The sequence below is a fragment of the Excalfactoria chinensis genome, chromosome 25, assembly GCF_039878825.1.
Source record: "Excalfactoria chinensis isolate bCotChi1 chromosome 25, bCotChi1.hap2, whole genome shotgun sequence".
In the NCBI taxonomy this organism is placed as follows: domain Eukaryota; kingdom Metazoa; phylum Chordata; class Aves; order Galliformes; family Phasianidae; genus Excalfactoria; species Excalfactoria chinensis.
Window position 1 is genome coordinate 2,407,904 of NC_092849.1, and position 14,513 is coordinate 2,422,416.

Consider the following 14,513-nt stretch of genomic DNA (forward strand, 5'->3'; position numbering starts at 1 on the left):
TTAAGAAGTCTATTCCAAATAGCAACAGTTTCCTTCGATCTGGGGGTGGGGGGGTGGGGAGGGGGGGGGAAAAAAACCAGGGAGGAGGGGAAGTAAAAAAAATACGCAGCTTCTGAAAATTGACACCCACAAAATCCCGGGCAAGCGGAGAACTTCAGCTTTGAAACCAACTTCAGCTTTAAGTGCTACGTGTGTTTGAGTGCCTTCAAATGGGGGGGTGGGGGGGGGGGTGGGGAGGTGGAGAGGAAGGGTGTTGGGGGGGGGGGGGGGAAGTTTCTCCTCTCGCAAAGTGAGTTAAGCCGATTCGGTCTCTCTTGGCATCGTCATCTTCCAAACGCTGGGAGCCGCATCCACAAAGCGAGGGTCCGTTCAAGAAGGATCACCTGTTTCACTGAGAGAAAAGGAGGGGGGGGGGGGGGTGCCTGATCCGGAAGGAGAAGTAATAAAAAAAAACAACAATAACAACAAAAAAAAAGGCTCGGGATGATTTTGGGGGGAAGAAAAAGAAGGAACGGAGAGACGGAGGTTGATGACACCGCGCCGGGAAGAGCCGCTGCTTCCCCACCCCGTCACCATGAATGGGTTACAGAGCCGGGAGCGGGCGCGCCGGGAAAAGGGGAGGAGCTTATTTCCATATAAGGGATTTTTATTTGCATACCACGCTCTGATTGGAGGATTGAAGGCAGTTCTGAACCTCTCGGTTGAGGTCCCGTACAACCCCCGGTGCGGGGCGACACCGCCGCGTCCCAACCGGGAACCGCAGCGGCCCCGCCGGATCTCCTCCATCCCGGCCTCGTAAAGCAGCCTCACACCCGGCCGAATGATCGCTTCCAGGCGCTATATTTCAAGGCAACACCACCACGTACCCCGATACGCTCAGAGGAGACTCTGCTTGAGGGGACGGGGGCACGAGAGGCCGCCCAACCCGCAGCACGAACGGGGCTGTCAGCTCGAGTCTGAACCACCCTCCGTTAAACCGACGTGGAAAACATCCCCTGGTAAAGGAAAGCGAAGTGATCCCAGCGGGCCGCTATGGTTTTATTTTATAAAGCCATTTGGGCTCGTTGCTGTTTTCCTTCTGTGTTCTGATCCGGGCATAGATCTGCCTCCGAAATCCATCTAACACCAACGCGAAAACAGATTTCAAGACAATGAATGCAAATCTGTGCTCAGAGACCATCTGCCAGATGAGGGAATCAGATGTTCGGTAGTTAAAGGGACAGCGCGAGGATTTCCTCCGCTCATTATGCGCAGCTCCTCTCTCCAACCCGCTTTATTTTATAACGGGATGAGATTCAGACCGAAATTCAAGCTGCGTTTTCAGCTCCTGATTCCACTCCCATCTCGCTTATCCACCTTTCTAATACGTGTCAGACCGATACAAGCTTATGTGACATTTGATACGGTTCTCCTAAAAGAAATTACCCCACACACAAAAGTCTTCCTATAAGCTTTACATAGAAACGCGTCCTTCATTCAAACCCCGAAGCCGGGACTGAATTATTCTGTCCACATGAGTGACAGATACGGCAGGAGATGAACCCATCCATCCCACACCGTCTCTGTTAAGGAGATTTACCACCAAACCGATCGGTGTTCAATGAGAGACTCGAGCAGGGCAGTTAACGGGGCATTACTCAATAAAAGCAGCAGTTCGGTGCTGAGATCAGAATCGGAACCGCACCTCAAGGCTCCGAGATTAAAACTTCAAGAGGGTGATTTACTCAAAGCAAAGGTATAAGAGGATAAGCGTACAACGTGAAGGGACGGGGACTTTTTGTCGCCACCCCCACAACAGGCACGGGTCGAATTCTCACTCGAGAGAACCTTGGTTGATTTATTCATAAGGAGAAAGTGTTTTCCTAAGAGCCGAAGTCTCGGTACAGCCGAGTCTGCCCCTTTACCGCGTTCGAGGCGCTCCGATAGGATTGAAGGCAGCTGCTTATTCAGTCCCATCGAGATGCTCAGGGAAGCCCGGTGGGTTCCGGGACCGTTCCAGCTTTGGGGACAATGGAGACTCGTGTGCCGTGGCCCCGGGGGAGCGGTGCCTTTAGGGATTCATAGCGGGTCAGGGGGCAGCGGATCGGGTCAGAGGAGACGCGCTCCCCCTCGCCCCAAACAGCTGCCACCAGAATTTGGCACTCGAGGGATAAACGAGCAGAGCCGTTCCCCGCTGGCTCAGCGGGGCTGTGGGGCAGCCCGGGATCCTTACACAGTGCCCACGGGATGGGGAAAGGGGGGGGGTCGTGGGCTCAGCCCCACACCGGGGAGATGGAGCGATCACGGAGGGGAGCGGGAATTCTCCCCCCAAGAAGTTTCTCTCCTTTGCAGTTTATGTCAATAAAGCAGCACTTAAGCACTTCTAAAGCCTCAAACTCCGGGTCTGGAATCCCCTACTTGGAGCAGCCGGTTTAGGCACAGTTTGAGGAAAGCACAACCCTCAGTCTCTCCCGATGCAAGTTCTCTCCGAGAGAAATCAGCGCTGACATCGGTGCAGCCGCTGTGGAGGTCGCTGCGGTTCGGTTGAGTCCGTTCCAGCGGCAAGCGACAGGTAAACGGCACCAAGGACTGCGGGGTGGAGGAGAGCATCGGCTTGGAGGGGAAGACGGAGTGGGAGGGAGGGCAGAAGGGAACAAGCTTTTCTTAAATAGACGAAAGCCTCGAGCAGCCCCAACTCCGCCGGGTACACAACTCGCTCCAAAGAGAATTTAGAGGCAGAAAGAAGAGCGTGTGCGAGGCTCGGGGAGGGCAGCCCGGCAGCAGCGACACAACTCGGGGGGGGGAGAAGAACGGAGCCACGCAGCCCCCCCATGGGAGAACCCCAACCCCACTTCGGGAATCGCTCAGACCGCTTCTCTTCCTCATCTTAAGGAGGGAAAAAAAGCGAGTGTTCGGTGAGCGCTGATCGTTTCCTTGCGGAGGAGCAGCTCTTCTCGGTGCCGCACGCCGGGCTCAGTGGGACAGGTGAGCCTGTTTAATGCGGTAAAGCGAGACGCTCGCCCTCCTCGAGAGGTTTTAGGCACCAGAATCAACTTTCACCACGCCTTGGGAACTCCCAGGAGGAAGGAAAGTATTATCTTCAATGTATACGCAAGTCCTTGAATGCATAACCTTAAAACTGCTGTTATTTCCTCCCACTCTTTACGGGCAAAAAAGTGAAGAAGGAAAGTCAGGCTACGGCCAATGAAGGCACTGAGATGGGAGCACTTCGTTTTCGCTCTTGAATTCGTGATAATTCAGCATCCCTTCAGATGTCCCAAGGGAACAAATCGTAGGTTAAAATTATCAGTGTCAGAGGGAAAAGGATAATTCTGCTTTCCTTCTTCACCCGACAATCTCAGCGAGTTTCATTCCACCGCCGCACCAGAAAATAGACCCCCCCCTCTGTTGACAAACACTTCACATTTGAGCCCTTCTTAAAGCAAGCTGCTCGCATGCAAACACGCTCCCGTGGTTCTGAAAGCAAACAACGGTATTTGAGAAACGAAGAGCTCCCCGAAAATAACTTGGTGGAGCCCAACGGCAGAGCCAACAACGCAATGAGAGCACACGGTGCCGAGAAGCAATGGGAGGCTGTGATGCTGACTCGGGTCTTAAGGGCATGGGGCACTCAGCACTCACACACGGCTCCGCTTTGCACGGCTGCTCCGATTCAACGTAACCCTCATTTATAGGATGGCCCGTTTCATTTAAATAGGAACGTTTGGAGCAAGGAAAGCCTATTGAAGTGTTCGATACAGGTTTAAAGCAGCGCAGGTGCATGCAACAAAATCCTAAATGCAGCCTGGGCTCTTAACTGGAAATGCTGCATGCAAGACAGGGGTGTAAAAATGCATTGCTGCAGGTTACATCCGTTCTAGAACCTTTTGTTTGCTATAACTTCTGCTTTATCTCAGAAGCAGAGCACTTGATTTAATGGCTAGAAAAAGTTTCATCTCCAAATATAGGATTGCTCTCTATTCTTCCTCCCTGTGCTATTTGGAAGCATCTAGAAAGAAGGTTTCACAACTGACAGATCTTGAGCTGTACCTGCTCCCTCCCCTTGGGTCATAAAGGTAATGCCAACTGCAGCCAACTCTCCCTGCTGTCCAGTGCAAGAAGTGTCACATCTACAAGCACCAAACAAAAGAATGCTTTCCAACTTACAAATACATAAGTAAGCATTTAATAACTTCTTCTCCTTTCCCAAATAGAAAACACTGTAACCATCACATCCTCCTTCCAGTCCCCCATTCATTCCATTAAGTAGGTGCTTTTCTCACTACAACAGAAAAGCACATCTGCTAGGTTTTATATCCAGCTTTTTAAAGATACTTTTACTGCCTTTTGCTTAACGTGGCTCTTGGAACGCGTTAGCAAAGAATATTTTACCATTGGGAGTGTATGTTCCATTTTATTTTATAATGCAGACTTAGAAGCCTCAGCACTGAGTTTGTTTTCCTAAGCACACGGAGCCTCAAACCAACAAGCACGTTGGGGAAGAACACTTCAGGTGGGTCTATATTTGTGCTGGAAGTCTCCCTCAGCTTATGGAAAACAATCGAGTTCAGCTTTCAATGTGTCTTTGGATATCAATTACCAACATTGATCCTCAAATGCAAGAAGCAATATTTGGGTTATCAGAGCCTTTATAGTCCCACCATACACACACTTTGTGACACAGCTCCAGCTGGGAAATGCATCCTCCATAAGAAACCAGACAAATGCAGACACAACAAGGAGCAGAATCACATCCACTCATTAACATGAGCCTAAAGCAGTCCCCAGTCCTACAAACATTCTTATCCTTAACCTATATTAGCCACCAGAGTGGTCTTACATGAATTACTTGACGATATACACATGCTTAACCATCTGTACAAGGCCTCCTTTTTATTTCTCGACTCAATTCTGTCTTAAACAGGTGTCTAATTTCAATCACATGAATACTCAGGTTGAAGCCATGCCACAGGGACACTCTGCCTGCTGATTTCCCCTCCTTTAAGCCCCTCTCTGGATGATAATTTGATTTTTCCCACTGTTTCAAAACACGAAGAACTTTGAACACAACTTCTTGTAGAACCTGAGCCCAGTGAATGAGAAAACTCACTTATCAAGATCCTGAATCTGGTTGGAGGTTATTGGTGCTGCCATCATACAAATTACCAGGATGGAGAAGATCTCTCTTGGGGATGGTCAATAATCAAAACATCTGCCTCCCACGCCTCCTTTTAAAGCATCTGGTACTTGAAGCTAAGATATAACATACAAGAAGCTTAATCTAATCTGACTAGTCCTATGTTCTTTCCATAAGGCAAGAAGGAAGTAGTTAGAAGCTCAGTATATCATAATTAGAGCTTCGCAACCTTGGAGAGACAGCTCTGCTCTTCTCTGAAGTGTATTTAATAATCTGAAGAACATTGCAGTGTTTATTTTCTTGATTTGGTGGAACTGAACCATTGCACTCCTGGCTCCATGGAGCTCACTGGACTCTTCCCTCAATGAACCACATTTCAGCAGCTGCTGGTCTACGTGACCAGATTCTGATCCAGCAAATGTTTGCACTTTAACACAGGCAGTGAGGCTGAGGATCCATAGCACCGATGGTTCACAATAGATTTCCACAGGGTGAGGGGCCCCACAACTCTGAGCTTCCATTTTTTGAGTGTTCATCCCTAAATTATTAGGGCTTACCTCCATCCCAGACCCTTTCCTAAGGGAAGGAGAAATCCACCATGAGTTTTATGCCTCCTGTGCTATTCAATTCCCATTCACCATCTGAACTGTTTCTTTCATCACTACTTCTTCAGTATTCATTTTTAGAGTAAATAGAGATGCTTTGAAATATACACGTACCTAAATGGTTCTGCTACTTAAAAGGATCTGGGCATCATTACATTTCCATCATCAGCAGTAGTTAGATGGGGAAAAAAATAATGTTTTACTAAATAACCTGATACTATTCCTATTCCTGAAGTGCATTGCTAATATACTTGAAATGAAAGCCTGTACCACATGCCCCCTGCAACCAAGCTGAGATACTGCAACAGAAGGAAAGATATCCTTTAACTTTGTGCCTGACAGATATATCATATCCAAACATAACTTTAGCTGCAGCTTCTCAAGCATGTTTTCCATAAGCAGAGACTCACATCAGCAAAGATGAAGCCCGAGGACAGATAAAGTCCATACACACCTGTAGAAGATGATGGACCCAAGGCTGATGGGTGATGGGCACCAACACCAGTTGGATAATACCAGGCAACAAGGGGGAATAGTAGGTCAGAATGGGAATGGAAGAAGTTTTCCACATGCATTCTCCCTGGTATTGAGCTACTGGAGAAAGCAGTACAATCAGTCACTCCGAGTCCACAGCAAGTCCAAGGCAACAGAACTGATGAATGCATCAGTTTGTCTGCATCTGAAAGCAGACAAAGCTTTGCCATCCACATGTATTAGTTGGCTTTAGAGAAGGAAAACACACACTTGTTTTCAAGAGCATGTGTTGCAAGCATCTGAAGGGTAGAATATGTTGGAGCATATGGCATATAATTTCCTTCTCCATTCATAATCTGCAGCAAGACAGCAAAAATCAGTTCTACTAAGTACAGGCTCCAGCTTTCATTTGAAAACATTTCTAGTGTGATGTCCTTCCAGCAGGACTACTTAAGCATCATCTAAACAGACAACTATCAAAGTAGCTGAATGTTTTCATGGCAATGGATGGGCTATGGAATTTGCTTATAATAAGTCCGTGCCATGCAGCTTTAAGACTCTCCTGCTTGCTACTTCCATTGCTGGCTTGCAAGTACAAACAGTATAGGATGGTACCAGCAGTGTAACTCTGCTTATGTGACACTCTAGTGGCTGTTGTCTAACACAGATGGAATATAAAGCTCCTTCACTGCACTGCTCACAGTCCAAACTTCACAAGAGACCAAGAGATAAGAAAGCAGAGGCACCCAAAAGGAGAATCAAGAGAAGATATGATTTCACCCACACTACAGCATGAAGTCACCCTAGGACAGTCACTCATTCCTCAAGACTTGGTGTCCATTTACTCCCACTGTAATCATTTATTTGGTGAAAGAATTCTCCAAGTAATCCATGGGATAACCTACAGTAACCACAGCTGCCTCAATACCTCCAAATAGGCCACATTTTATCCTTCATCTGGAAGAGAAGCTCATGCCCCAACATTCGAAATCCTCATGATTTTCTGCTATGTGGTTGGTCTGGGTTGTCACTTCAGAAAGCCTTCCAGTGGAGGATGCAATTAGCTCTCCCCCCACAGGCACCCCTACACCCAGGGCTTCCTGTACTGACCTTGCCTGGTGTGTGCTGTGAGCAACAGAAGGGGGCTGGGTACCACCAACACACTGCAGAATGCCAAACTGCAAAGCAGCACAGCATGCACAGCCTCTAGAGGGGTAAACCATCTTGTAAAATGCTTTATGGCATCATCTTCCCCCCCATATTCCCCCCACATAGAATATGAATAATGTTAATGGTGACAGAGCCTACAGGCAATAAAAGGCCTTCACAGGTATCAAACAGCTCCAAACTTTGCTTTGGCTCTCTGCCAGTCACTAAAGCCAGCCAGCATTTCCTATTGGAATCTAGGACCAGTGTCCAGCAAGTAACTACATGGCCTTCCTTACTTCCCAGATAGGAAGCTGAGTTTTGATTTAAAAGATCATGAACTGAAAAAGAACAAACTGGTATTTCATATGTACCTGCCACTGATTTAACACATATCTACTGTGTAAGGAAACTCTTGCTATTCTCATAATCAGCTGAGGAGGGTAAAAACAAGTATCGGTTGGGAAGCCGGATAATGAGAACTGCTTCTCAGATCATTATCCCTTGTTGAAACAACACATAAGGCCCAAGCCAAGAGCGTATGGCTCCTCTCTCAATATGCATTTGCCATATACCCTGCAAAATAATATCATTTAAAGAAAAAAAAACCTTCAACAACCAAGACACAAACATCTGTTTTTAAGGAACACACTGGGATGAAACAAGACAACCTTTGCCTTTCCATCAAGTATTGGTCAAATGAGCCAATTAAATGGACTTGTATTTCAAGTAATAAGCAAGGACTTGAACCACCACTTGCACACTAACACACATATAGCACACACATATATGTGTATATAAGACTATATACATTTTATAACATTAGTGTATATAACTGAGGATATCAATAAAATACTACTGAATTATACAGTATTATTCAACAGTTGCAAAGGTTTCTATACTTTCAAAGTGGGGAATATAGTTTACAAGTCTTTAAGTGAACAGAATTGCTGTCTTACACTGGACAGATAAGACAGTCTTTAAGATAGAAAGCAAACATTTGATCATCCGATGCATTTCAATATCTGCACCAGTTTCCTTTCCCTTGGTCTCTTAGTTGCTCATAAGCACAACAGGTAGAGAAAACAGGGATTTGATAAGGAAAAGTTTAGCTACTGGTTCCAGCAATAGACCTAGAGCAGCTTCACATCCGATCACTGACTTCACATCACCCACTGCTTAGACTTGGAGATGGTAGAAACCCAAATGCCTTGCTATGCAGTCAGCTCTACCAAGAAAGCCTACATATCCAAGAGTTTGATCTGTGTCAAAGTCAACAAATATGGGATTAAGGTAAATAAAAAGGTGTATTACTGAATATTCAACATAAAAGCAGAAAATAGGAATCCTCATTTGAGATATGCCAGGTATAAAGATTTAAAATCATAGTTATCTAATCCATGTAATAAAGTTCAAAGCTTTGCCATCGTATAGCAGGTTAGTTCTGACCTGCATTTTCTCACCACAATGAAGATCACCTAATCAAGGAAGATAATTCCTAAGATGGTAATTTCCCTTTACTAAGTCTAAGGAGTCTGGCAGGCAACTTTCTCCTCAGTAGTTGATAAAACGATATAGAAGTGAGTGTGTACACAAAAGGGGTGAGCCCTCACCATTATCAGAGTCAAGGTGCTGACAAACATGCTGATAAGGGAGTCGTTCTGATAGGAGAAAGGCCCTAAAAGAAGCAATGGAGGGGTCTTGGATAAAGATTTGGACTGCTGGGGGAAAAGGAAGCTGAGTGATGACTTGAGATCATCCCAACAGCAGCACTTCTAACAGTGGGGGTACATGAGAAGCTGGCAGCTGGGGAAATGATGATTTACTTATTCAACTCACAGTTTGGAAACAGAGGTCTATAGAAGTTAAGCCACTCATGTGAAATCACACAGGAAGCCAGGAATTCTGCCCTGTTTTACCTGTTCTCCAAGTAGAACTGTATTCAGTCTTGTAGGGCAGAAGTGTTATTCAAATGGATTAATAGCTTGAGTCAGGGAGAAGAGGCAAGGAAAGGGTTCTCACCCTAAAAAAGTGGCCCTTCTATCAGGAATGATCCCTTAGACTCTCTCAGCTCGCAGTGGAACAGATGAAAACACTAAACATGGGATTTCCATGCAAGCCTCGTTAGCACACAAAACCAACCTGCAGCCGCTGCTCTGCAAACCGTTTACCTGTGCAATGCCACCATCTTGTGGTCTGCACAACCACAGCACCACCAGCATCTTCATTGCTTTGACAGCAAGCAAAGCTAACGAAGCTTCTTTCCTAACAAATGCTGTTTGCTTTTGAAGGAGATTTGCTTCAGTTTCACTCACGAACAAACTAAATATCATTCCAGTATGTAATGGCATAATTTAACAGCATATTGTTGTCACAGCAATAAATTGAGAATCAATATCCTCAGGTCCCACTAGCAAGTTATTCCATAGCAATGAAGCACGCCCATCTCCTTTCTCCCTATTAAATGAGCATAAGGTGCCTTCGCAACATGGCTGAAGATCCACAGATGACAAGCAAAAATGAAAAGCAGATAATAGAAGAATTCTCATGTTTGGCCACAGTGGAAAAGAGTGACTCCTCCATGGAAAAATTCAGCTTGACTCCAACCAGGAAAAATTTATCTGAAACTGCCATGAAATAAAAATACTTCAGATATCTGCTACTGATAGAACCAAGACATCCTGTATGACATAAAGCCAGGCTGTGTTCCAGGATACCAACACACAGAAGCATTTACAACAATTTTCCCCTTCAGCGACCAACACGAAGCAGGTTCAGAATAACATTAGAGCCAAGAATACACCTTCCAAAACCCAGACATTGATAGTCTGCAGTGTCCTCCTTAGAGGCTGAATTATACCTTCCATCTGCACCACCTCTCCTTGCATGCTACCTTGCTGGCTTTGCACTTGTTTCTATCAGGCAGTTCTGCACTCCAGCTTCCATTCGTCAAATAATCACACGCCCCAGAGAGTTTTACATCCCAGTCAAACTCTTTCCTAAAATATCAGAAGCTGCTTTGCTCCTCTTTTTACCTTTCTGCTTCTCTCAGGCCCACGTGGAGCAGATGAGAGCGAGATAACAAAGGCTGCGATCTAAGGGGAAGGATGATGGAATGATTTATTAAAGAACCAGCCATTTTAGAACTGTTCTTATCTCCTCCAAAGCTGATCAAGACATGTTAGGATTTCTGGACTAGAAACATGAACTACTTTATCAAATGGTGATAGAAATACAACATAAGCAGGTTTGTGCAAATCACTTCACAAAAGCAAGACTATAAAGCCGAGGGTTTCAAGTCCAGTTTCAAGTCCAGTCTCACCCACAGCAATCAGCAATGCTTTTTAAGGTAACAACCCACACTGCTGATTGCTGAGCCTTGCCTTACGAGCATCACCTGAGCATTCAGACCTTTGCTCCCTGCTCAGGTCTCATTACTCTGCTACACAACAGCACTGCCATCGTTAACACCAGACTGGATTTTTATGTGTTCCTCCACATTGCCTCCTTTGCTTTGTATAACAGCCCTGAGCAGGGCAAGCAGCACAGCTGCCCAATCACAGTGTGCTGAGCAGCTAATCCAGGACACCTGGAACAGCTTTCAGGGCTAAGGCCACACTAAGCATTACCCATCCTTATGTTTCCATTCTCCATACAACAACATACAACTCCATACAACAACCCCTTTCTGTTAGGCAGGTGTTAGGACCCTTCCATGCTAGGCTAAGGCTTGGAACCAATCTACAACAACATGCTTTCTCCCAGTCCAGCCTACAGCTAGAAAGAGGGGTGAAAAAAGAACACAAGAACTCATAGAAAAATAACTTTGAAACAATAGAATATTAGCTTAGACTGAAGCAGATAAAACGACAAAGCCTATGGGTAGGCCTATAGCCAGCGTACTTCCACCCCGCCCCTTTAAAAGCATCTTAGACTTGTCTTATTCAGTAAGGAAAAAGCAAAATAAACAAAAACAAAACAACAAACAAACAAAAAAAGCAACCCACAAGATAAATTTAAAGAAAATCAGAATATTTGTAGATATTTATGGATAAATTCCTCTTTTTTTAGAGGCCTCGGGCCTGCACAAGCGACCAAAGCCTACAGCAGATTCTCCCTCCATTTTACTGTCAGGCTGATCGTAACAAACCCAATTCAAGTAGCAACTCCATTGCCTACAACACCACAGAAATAAGAGCAAGGGCATCACTGCTGCACAAAGTAATAACAAGTAAATAAATAAAGGGGCCAAGCCCTTTCTCACGCTGTTATGAAAGCCCAAAGCAGCACTAAGGGCTGCAAAGCAGCACCAAACAGCTGCAACCATGAGGAAAAAGAACTCAACAACTACAACAAGAAAACCACCACCATAAAATACATTAATTCTTACCAGATAAGCATCTCCACAAGGATTCCAGGAGAGAAAAGCACTGCTAACAATTAGAGCCACATGGCAGAGGGGCTTTATATCAAGAGCCCAAGTGAGCTTGCACAGTTCTGGAAGGTTCTGCTGTGCTTCTGGGTTATCCCAGGGTTCTCATTAGCAGCTAGCAATCATTAAGGGCACCTGTGTGGGCTCACACCTGTAAGGACTCATTCCTTCCTTCCCTTAAACTGCACAGATAGACAAAAAATGAACGCACTGCTCCGATTTCTATTGGAATTCTCTGTTCCGTGTGTGAGGTCAGGATGTGGGGGGGACAAGCTCAAAGGAGGTTCTGGTGAGGTGAGGATTATCCTCTGCTCCCAGTAACAGCAATAGGATGTGATTAAGATGGCCTTAAGTTGCACCAGGGGAGGTTCAGGTTGGATATTAAGAAAGAATACTCTGAAAGAGTGGTCAGGCATTGGCATAGGCAACCCAAGGAGGTGATGGAGTCACTGTCTTTGGGGGGCAGCACCGACCCACAGGGCAACACCCCACAGCACTCACCCGAAGCAAATACATTCATTACACACGTGCAGATTGATCCTTGAAGAACTTAATTTTCCCTGACATCTTCCACACCTCAGTGAGGAAAGATGGGGGCTGGAAGTGCTGCCCAGCTCTGATGTTTTCACAGCACTTACCACTATAGGGCGGTGGGTTTTTTATTATGCTGAGGCCTTCCAGGTGCCACCGTCAAGCCAAAATATTGTCTTAAGGACCAATATCCGGAAACAATTTCAATTTCAAAACTAATTTATTTGAAAGGAAGAGAATTTGAGCCCCCTTCGCGTTTAGATTAACTGAGACCCCGTAACAAATGCGTGGTTTTATCTGCAGATCAATGGTGCACATTCAGATCCTGTTTTCACAGCTGCAGAAGCATTTTGTTGGGCTGCAAAAGGTCGGGTTGGGGATATTTTCCATAGGTGGCAGCATTACTGCGTTTCCTACTGCAATACAGCACTGATAGATAAACCCCCCTAATGGGAAAAACCTTGCAGGAATTAATTACTTTCCTATGGAGGCTGTCACCCAGCAGCAATGTGGACATAGAGGATGGATTAAAGGAAGAAAGCATCTAATAGAAGGGTTGCAATCGTGTCTGAGCAAGGCTTAATAATGAGCAGGGTATGCATACTGCTAATATATAGCTTTTGATAGGAATGTCACCACCCACAAAACAAACCTTTTCCTTTCAGAGCCTTACTGAGATTCTGTCAGGGTTTATTATGAGGCTCCTCTGAAAGGGCCTATTTTTTGCCCTAAATGTTTCCTTTGGGGTTTTCTTTGCCTTTGGAACGATATAACAAATATATTCTTTGAAACACGCTTTTTGCACAGAATTGTTTCATGTGGGAATGAGTCTTTTCTGAGCTGAAGAGATGTCTATTCTTAGAGCCAGGTAATAACGTCTGGTCATTTACAAGGGTGGGCAGTGATAGGACAAGGAGGAATGGTTTTAAACTGAGACAGGGGATGTTTAGGTTGAATCTTGGAACTCCTGAGCATCCCTCATTGTCCCTGATAGATATTGGACAGATAAAGATGGGGAGGAAGGGAAGGAGAGTGTTTCAATTGTGATCTTTCATCTCTTTGGATGATAAACCATCAGTGGATCTATTTCCTTGCATGCCTTATAGGAGGGGATAATGCAACGCTGTCGTTTTTATGGGTTAGAAGGTCTCACAGGACCTGAGGCAGCAAAGTAAGATGTCTTTCCTCAGCTGAAAACGTGACACAGTGCAGTTATATAAAACATTTCCCACCCAAAATTGAAAGGGTAGCAATAAAATAGCAGCTGAGTCACTCACCCCAGCTCTGATTTGGAAGTTAAACCAGCAACGTAATTAATACAGAAACCTACCTGGAGCACAAGAACTACCCAGATCAGTCTTGATCCTGAAAGGTGCAAACATCACGGGAATCAAGATGGTGTTTTAAACCAGTTGAAAGCTTGTTTTGAGTCTCAGCATTGCAAGCCCTGTCCCGTGTCCAGAGGCTTGGCAGTATATTGCTCTGAATTTTGTGGTTACTGCACAGCTGCACTGGTAAACTTTAGGAAAAGGCATCATTTCCAAGACCGAGTTGTGACTTGGGGAATGTGCATTCAAAGCTCCCCTAGCCATCTATCCTTTCAGATTAGTGAGTAAATTAAAGGTAAGGGGTTACAGGCCCTAATCCAAAAACACCCCCCCAGTAACATGTTCTGACCTCCCCAAAGCTGGGGCTGGATTTTGTTCCCCTTACAGCTGCTCTCACCAAGCACCCTTCATCAGACTTCTCTTTCTGGCATGGTACTTTCCCTTTCACCGCTAATTAGGTGAGTAAATGCAATTACAGGCCCACGAAGAGCACTCTCTGTGACCAGCTGTAGACAGCTGGTGCAATTTGGCTGTACTTGCAGGCAAGGTCTGCGCTGTGGCTGCCTGCAGGTGGAGACAAGGGAAGGAAATTCTGGGTGCTGCTCCCCAACACAAGCACACAAACAGCACAACTTTTGGCTGCAGGCAAAGCTGCATTGTCCCACACACAGTGGTAGCAGAAGACTCCATGGTGCACGTTCCTGAGCTTGCTGGGTTTCTAGTTGCTTAACTAGACTCACATGTGCATGGGATTCAGGATTCCTGCTTACCCTCTCACCTCTTGTATTTGGGATACTGGGAAAGAAATACCCCAAAGGAAGCTGCCTGTTATCCCGCTGCTGCTGTTCCACATCTGCCTCATCTGTTTCATCTTTTGCTTC